Source organism: Terrapene carolina, unplaced genomic scaffold (assembly GCF_002925995.2).
Source record: "Terrapene carolina triunguis isolate 2854851 unplaced genomic scaffold, T_m_triunguis-2.0 Scaffold50902, whole genome shotgun sequence".
Taxonomy (NCBI): Eukaryota; Metazoa; Chordata; order Testudines; family Emydidae; genus Terrapene; species Terrapene triunguis.
In genome coordinates this window covers 1-7730 of record NW_020715253.1, presented here as the reverse complement: position 1 = coordinate 7730, position 7730 = coordinate 1, and the positions used below count along the sequence as shown (strand labels likewise).

Below are 7730 nucleotides of genomic sequence, written 5' to 3'. Positions count from 1 at the left end.
AGAGACTGAAGCCGGCAGAAGGAGTTCAAGCGGGGATCTAAGGACACTTAACTCTGACCGGACATTCTCCGCCCCGCCAACCTGCTCCCTCACCTTCACTTCAGCCTCACCCCACACCTGCTCCTCTCCCCTGCCTTGTTCCCCTCCTCCCTTCCCTGGCCTTTCTGTTTCGCTAATCCCCTCCAAACTACATCCACCCCCGCCCCGCAAAAATGATAGCACTAACTTGCCATTGGAGGTCACCACATTGAGCGCTTGGCTTCTGTGTTCCATCACTTTCCCCACCCTGTGGCCAATCTATGTAGGGCAGGGACCGTCTACTATTCTGTATCTGTACAGCTCCTAGCACACTGGGACCTCGAGCTCAGGCAGTCCTGAGGCACTACATTCATAAACATGATTAATACGCTTTCAACTTGCAGCACTGCTAAGAGAACCTCATACCCTGTCCTTAGCTAGCCAGGCAGTTGCGGGGGAAACTTCCACCTGTTGAGCTAAAGGAGTAAATCCATCAGCTGGCAGTGGTAGTAGGTTGTTATCTCCCTGCAGTGCTGTACAGTCAATGGCGCATGTGATGTGATGGGTTCACATAGCCCCATCGGCCTCGGCTGGGGAGGAGAAGGAGAGCCAGCTGAGAGCTCTTACCCCGTATCACGGAGATGTTCCGCAAGGCGATGGAGTGCTCCCAGTCCTTCAGCCTCAGGTCCTCAGTCACATTGTTCAGGATGGCCAGCTCATGCTTCAGCTGCTGCTCCATGGCGATATGGATCCGCCTCATCTGCCGGGCGTCCTCCGTGGCGTTGCTGATCAGCACCTGCAGGTCCTGGATCCGGGTGTGGTGGATGCCCACGTCGTAGGAGAAGGTCCTGTTGATGGTGCCCACGGCCCCGCCCACCTCGGTCAGCTGGTCGCTCAGGCTCTCCACCTGGGCGGCCACGTGCGTCAGGAGGCTGTCGTGGTGCTCCAGCAGCAGCCGGCTGCTGTTGCCCTCCACCGAGAGCCTGTAGGTCTCCAGCTGGGCCATGTCGCTCTGATGGTTCAAGCTGTCTCTCAGGCTGGCCACGGCCTTGTCTGTTTGGCTCGCCTGGGTCTGCAGGTTCCAGAGGAACCCCTCCAGCTTCTGCAGGGAGCCCGTCATCAGGAAGAGGGAGTCTGAGTGATTCTGCAGGAGATCCTGGAGCCGCCAGATGTGGTCCAGGATGTCCCTTTTGAGCGGCAGCTGCAGCAGCTTGAGCTGCATGTCCCTGATGCTCTCGTTCAGGCGGTTCACGTTCCCCGTCAGCGCCTTCAGGTCCTCGGGGGAGCTCTGCGGCCTGGAGACTGCAGGAGAAAGAGAGGAACCAGGTGTCAGACGTGCACAGGGAGTCGGGAGGGGGCAGGCCGCTAGCCGCTGGTAACGGCAGCTCCGGTCCCCAAGGAACACTCTTCACACCTCCCTCCCCGCCTGACAGCTGCCACTATGCAATATGGCCATTGGTCTGCACGGCCCAAAACTGATAGCGCCACCTGCAGGTGCAAATAGGGACCTGAATATGGCTCTTGTTCATTTGCCTATTCCCAAATTCTGGCCCCAAGCTCTAGGAGTGTGGAGGGGACCGTCTGTGCCTAGACTTACACCCATCCCTTCTGAGCCCTTATCAGCCACTGTCCCTGTTCCCTAGACCCTGCAGGGGTGGGGATCTGTGTGGGACTGGGTAGGAAACGCACATGGTCTCCTTCAGCCACATGGAGCTTGCCTGGTGTGACGTTATTGACAGAATCTGTAACCGTATAGATCACTGGTGCAACCGTTATATATTTGCAGCAAATATTGTACAAAGGCTGTTGTGTGAGGTGTCTATGGGAAGATTATGATGTGCTGGTTATGTTTATGCTGTCTATATGTATGTATCATTTTTGTAGTTGAAGTTATGAATATTGGCTCTATACTGTCTGTATTTCAAACTTATGCTGTGCTTCTGGGTGACACCCCAGACAAGTTGGTGTCAGCTCTGCCTGGCCTGCTTGATGGCCCATTAAGGACCATCTGCTATACAACTGACCCATTGAGAGAAGGCACATACACCCTGCAACTCAGCAAAATGACTTGGCCATGTGACTCCAAACTCCATTTTGCTGTAATTTTCCACAGTAAGAACAAAGAGGCGTTCTTACACCTGGAAAAGATTATAAAAGGCTGATGCCTCATCTCCATCTTGTCTTCAATCCTGCTTCTTACCTCTGGAGGGACTTTGCTACAAATGGAAGCTCTACACAAAGAACTGATGACCCATCCCAACTGGGGATGTATTCCAGAGACTTGATTTGAACCTGCAGTTTATTCTATCACTGCTTCAAGCCTGAATCAAGAACTTTGCCATTACTGTATGTAATTGATTCCATTTAACCAATTCTTGCTCTCAACTCTATCTTTTTCCTTTTATGAATAAACCTTTAGATTTTAGATTCTAAAGGATTGGCAGCAGCTGATTTGTAGATTGACCTGGGTCTGGGGCTTGGTCCTTTGGGATCGAGAGAACCTTTTTTCTTTTACTGGGGCATTGGTTTTCATAACCATTTGTCCCCATAACGAGTGGCACTGGTGGTGATACTGGGAAACTGGAGTGTCTAAGGGAATTGCTTGTGTACCTTGTGGTTAGCCAGTGGGGTGAGACCAAAGTCCTCTCTGTCTGGTTGGTTTGGTTTGCCTTAGAGGTGGAAAAACCCCAGCCTTGGGCTGTAACTGCCCTGCTCTAAGCAATTTGTCCTGAATTGGCACTCTCAGTTGGGTCCCGCCAGAACCAGCATCGTTACACCTGGAAATACACTAAAGTCTGGCTAGTGACCCATACATTGCTTTATGTCTCAGCTGAGTGCCTTGAACATCCCTGGCTTTGGGGCAAGGTTCTGAGCCGCATGGGTCTGGGAGTCAGCATTATGGCTTGGTCTGGATTTAGTTTTCCTACGTTTAACCTTCCAGATGCTAAAAATGTCCATTTCCCGTCCCTAAACGGTGCTAAAAACTGCCCGGCTGGGCTTTTTATTTTTAGTCTGTAATTGTTGCACAGTCAGGTTTCCCGGCTGGCCAGGAATTGGGGCTCGGGATTGAGTTCTTTGCTCTCTAATTAACACCAGCAGCCTGGCTCCACCGGCTCCGGGAGTGGTTTGCAGCGCTTCCCGGGAGCTGTCAACCCGTCAAACGAGGAAGCAGAGATTAAAGGGCTGTCAAGGTTAACTAGACAACTCGGAATGTGAGGGTATAAATTAAACCCTTCCTGGGTTAATACTTGGCTTTCCCCTGGAGGCCTCTCACATGGCTGCATCTGCTGCATCGTCTGTGGTAGAAGACACGCTTGGGGGTAGGGATAAGGTCCAGAGTGCCCTAGACGGGTTGGGCCAAAAGAAATCTGATGAGGTTCAACAAGGACAAGTGCAGAGTCCTGCACTTAGGACGGAAGAATCCCATGCACTGCTACAGGCTGGGGACCGACTGGCTAAGCAGCAGTTCTGCAGAAAAGGACTTGGGGATTACAATGGACGAGAAGCTGGATATGAGTCAGCAGTGTGCCCTTGTTGCCAAGAAGGCTAACGGCATATTGGGCTGCATTAGTAGGAGCATTGCCAGCAGATCGAGGGACCTGATTATTCCCCTCTATTCAGCACTGGTGAGGCCACATCTGGAGTACTGTGTCCAGTTTTGGTCCCCCCACTACAGAAAGGATGTGGACAAATTGGAAAGAGTCCAGCAGAGGGCAACAAAAATGATCAGGGGACTGGGACACATGACTTACGAGGAAAGGCTGAGGGAACTGGGCTTGTTTAGTCTGCAGAAGGGAAGAGTGAGGGGCAGCATTTGATAGCAGCCTTCAACTACCTGAAGGGGGGTTCCAAAGAGGATGGAGCTCGGCTGTTCTCAGTGGTGACAGATGACAGAACAAGGAGCAATGGTCTCAAGTTGCAGTGGGGGAGGTCTAGGTTGGATATTAGGAAACACTATTTCACTAGGAGGGTGGTGAAGCAGTGGAATGGGTTCCCTAGGGAGGTGGTGGAATCTCCATCCTTAGAGGTTTTTAAGGTCAGGCTTGACAAAGCCCTGGCTGGGATGATTTAGTTGGGGATTGGTCCTGCTTTGAGCAGGGGGTGGGACTAGATGACCTCCTGAGGTCTCTTCCAACCTTAATCTTCTATGATTCTATGATCTATAGGCAATGCCTTGGCCTTTTGCTTCTGGAGACTCCAGTCAGGTCACTTACAGGTGCAACGTGTGCAGTCAGAGCGCAGAGGTGGCCTGACCACACCCGTATCCCCCTGGCCATGGCCCCACCTGGGAAAGCACCAGGCAGCTGATTAGGCCAGATTGACGGCTGCTTGACACTGCACAAAGCAGCCAGAACGCGGCCCAGAATCTGGCCCTTTCAGACTCGCCCGCCACTGCACCGTCGGCGTGGGACCCATAGCACGTAATGACAAATGGCTTTAATGCCAGCGTCTGGGCTGGTGGGATGCTACCAGCCTGTTAGGTCCAGCAGCGCAGCGACAGCTGGAACCTAATCCCTGCCCCCGGCAGCCCGTTATTGCCAGGGGACCCTGCAGGAAATCGGAGATATCGACTTGATTAATACAGCGAGAAGCCTGGCAACGCCCGCGGGGAGGTGATGGCTCCCAGCTGCCATCGCTGGCAGGACCACTTTCCACGGCTGTGCAGCTAGCCCTGGAGTCCTGGCCAAAAGTTCTAGCCAGGTGACTACCACATGCTGCTCTACACTGCCCCCTGGCTACAGGATTCTTCCCCACTTCCTGTCCCAAGAGCTGCGCCTGGCGGGGGGCACTGTGAACCCTCCAGGAAACCGGCTGTTTCCCCACCAGTGTGACCTGGGTACAAGCTGATTTTTAGGATCTACCCTAGACCACAAGCAGGTGTGTGCCATCCAGGAAGGTCTGCAGTCAGACCTTGGCCCCTCCCCCTGCCAGGAATCACCCCACCCCATGGATTTGCCCCCCCAACCACTGCTGGATGTCAGCCCCTCTCTCAGCCTGGTGGCAGTAGTGGGGGGGGGGGGCGCGCAGGGAGAGGCTGGCAATGAGCTCAGACAGGTGCCATGCGGAAGAGGAAGCCAGCAGGGCCTCACCACCGGCTCCGGGGGAGAGTCAGGTGCCTTAGTTGCAAGGGGTCCGGTTCTGTGCTGTGCCTGGGGGATGTGGCATACCCAAGGTGAGATGCTTCAGGAGTTCAAATGATCCTGAGCCTAAGTTAGAGCAGCCCAGGGCTGCTCTAACTAACAGCAGCAGCTTGTCCCAGTCTGCAGTGCAGCTAGGAATCCCCCTAGCACCACGGGCTAAGAGCTGCTCCGCTCAGAAACCATCTTGGGGTGTCACAACAGCAACTGTATTGAACCCACAAGCATAGGGACAATATTCCAGACGCTATTCTAACCTGCCAGTAGATGGCGCTCTCTAGGTGCGCTAACGATATACAAACACTGGGCTGCAGCTGCTGCTTTTTGCATGCAACTCATGTAACACTACACCCTGTCCCTTTCTACCCCCTTTATTGGAGCAGGGCACTTGAGGGGGAGGGTGTCACGGCATCCCACACTTGCTGTACCTGCACTGGTGGAGCTGTGTCCAGCTAACCGCCGGGCAATACCAGCACCAACGCACGGCCCCACTAGCACGGAGATTCTATGAAAACAAACGGAAGCAGCTGTTCTACGTTATGTCTGCGAAGTGGGATATCTCGGGCTCTTCCAGGGCTGGCCCCAAGCACTGCCGCCTGGGAAAGGTGGCAATCTGCTCTTTCCAACTGCATGAACCTGCAGGCTCCCAATGGACTAAACCCAACACTGGCCCTGCACTGAATCTTGCCTGCCCAGGGGCCATATTTGGAGGGGGAAATCCCACATCTGGGACAAAGGGAGTCAGTGTGTCTTGTGACAAAGTTCCTCCTCTACCTTGGTGGGTCCTGCGCTTATTGGCGGATTTGCTCGCTTCACAGATTCACCCTGTGGGTCAGGAAACAGTCCAGAGACCATCCCCTCTGGTAGAAGCTATAGTCCAGGTCAATTCCTCCTGTGTCTGATCAGGAGTTGGGAGGTATGGGGGGAACCCGGGCCCACCCTCTACTCCGGGTTCCAGCCCAGGGCCCTGTGGACTGCAGCTGTTTAGAGTGCCTCCTGGTACAGTTGCACGACACCTACAACTCCCTGGGCTACTTCCCCATGGCCTCCTTCCAACACCTTCTTTGTCCTCACCACCGGACCTTCCTCCTGATGTCTGATAACGCTTGTACTTCTCCGTCGTCCAGCAGTACGCCTACTCACTCTCAGCTTCTTGCACACCTCTTGCTCCCAGTTCCTCTCACACACTTCCTCTCCCCTGGCTTGACTGGAGTGAGCCCTTTTATAGCATCAGAGGGGCCTTAATTAGAGTCAGGTGCTTAACTGCCTCACCTGACTCTTAGCAGGTTAATTGGAGTCAGGTGGTCTATTAGCCTGGAGCAGCCCCTGCTCTGGTCACTCAGGGAACAGAAAACTACTTATCCAGTGGCCAGTATATCTCCCTTCTGCTACTCTGCTGTTCCCAACTGGTCTTGGTCTATCACAGTCTCTGACAGCTTTGCTTAAAAATAAATGGAAAATGTGTCAAATGGCTCAGGGGGGTTGGGATGTTAGAATGAGTCCCAGGGGAGATGGACTGGGGGGCAGAGTGCAGGCAGGGCCGGCTTTAGGCCAATTCCCCGGAATCGGGCCCCACGCCCACGCCTAAGAGGGCCCCGCGCCTTAGGCGCCTTTTTAATTATTATTTTTTTACTCACCCGGCAACAGTCCGCTCCGGGGGTCTTCAGTGGCATTTCGGCGGCGGGGGGTCCTTTGGTGCCGCGGAAGACCCGGAGCGGACCCCCCGCCGCCGAAGTGCCGCTGAAGCCCCGGACCACTGCCGGGTATTCGAATTGGGCCCCGCAGTTCATAAAGCCGGCCCTGAGTGCAGGTGACACAGTCTATGGGGTCAGGAAGGAATTTCCCCCCAGGTCAGATTGGCAGAGTCCCTGGCGGAAAGTCGCCTTCCTCTGCAGCGTGGGGCACAGGTCGCTTGCCGGTTTGAACTAGTGTAAAGGGTGGATTCTCTGTAACTCAGAGTCTTTAAATCAAGATTTGAGGATGTCAGTGACTCAGCCAGAGGTTGTGGGTCTAGTACAGGAGTGGGTGGGTGAGGTTCTGCGGCCTGCGATGTGCAGGAGGTCAGGCTAGATGATCCGATAGTCTCTTCCGGCTTTGAAGTCTATGAGTCCATGAATAGCGCCTGGGAACTGCAATTGACCACAGGCATGTGACTGCCACTTAAGCAATGTGTATATATGCTAAGCAGGCACATGTGCCCACACGCACGCACACAGAGACACAGAGTTTGCCTGGTCTTTAGAGGCGCTGAACACCCAGGACTCCAGTGCAAGCCATCAGGAATGGCCGTGCTCTGCCCTTCTGAAAATCAGGCCCAAAGGAGCTCAGTTTTCAAAATTCTGTTTGGAAGTAGCAGGTGAAACAGTTAAGATCAAAGATTCCCCAAACCTGTGTTGAGAGGTGGACCCATTGAGAAGGGAAGGGGATCCACCGTGCTGTGGATCCGGGCTCCGGATTTCATTCCCTTCACTCAATTTCTATTTATTGTGCAGCCTGAGGTGTGAGGGATTAAAGCCAAACCCAACCACATAAAAAATCATCATCAGTTAAAATGTTATTAGGATTCACCTGGCC

At 53.8% G+C, this 7730-nt stretch overlaps 1 pseudogene; it reads right to left on the bottom strand.

Annotated features, from left to right (window-relative positions):
• Positions 1-645: 645 nt before the first annotated feature.
• Positions 646-1390, bottom strand: LOC112115797 (annotated as a pseudogene).
• Positions 1391-7730: the final 6340 nt, after the last annotated feature.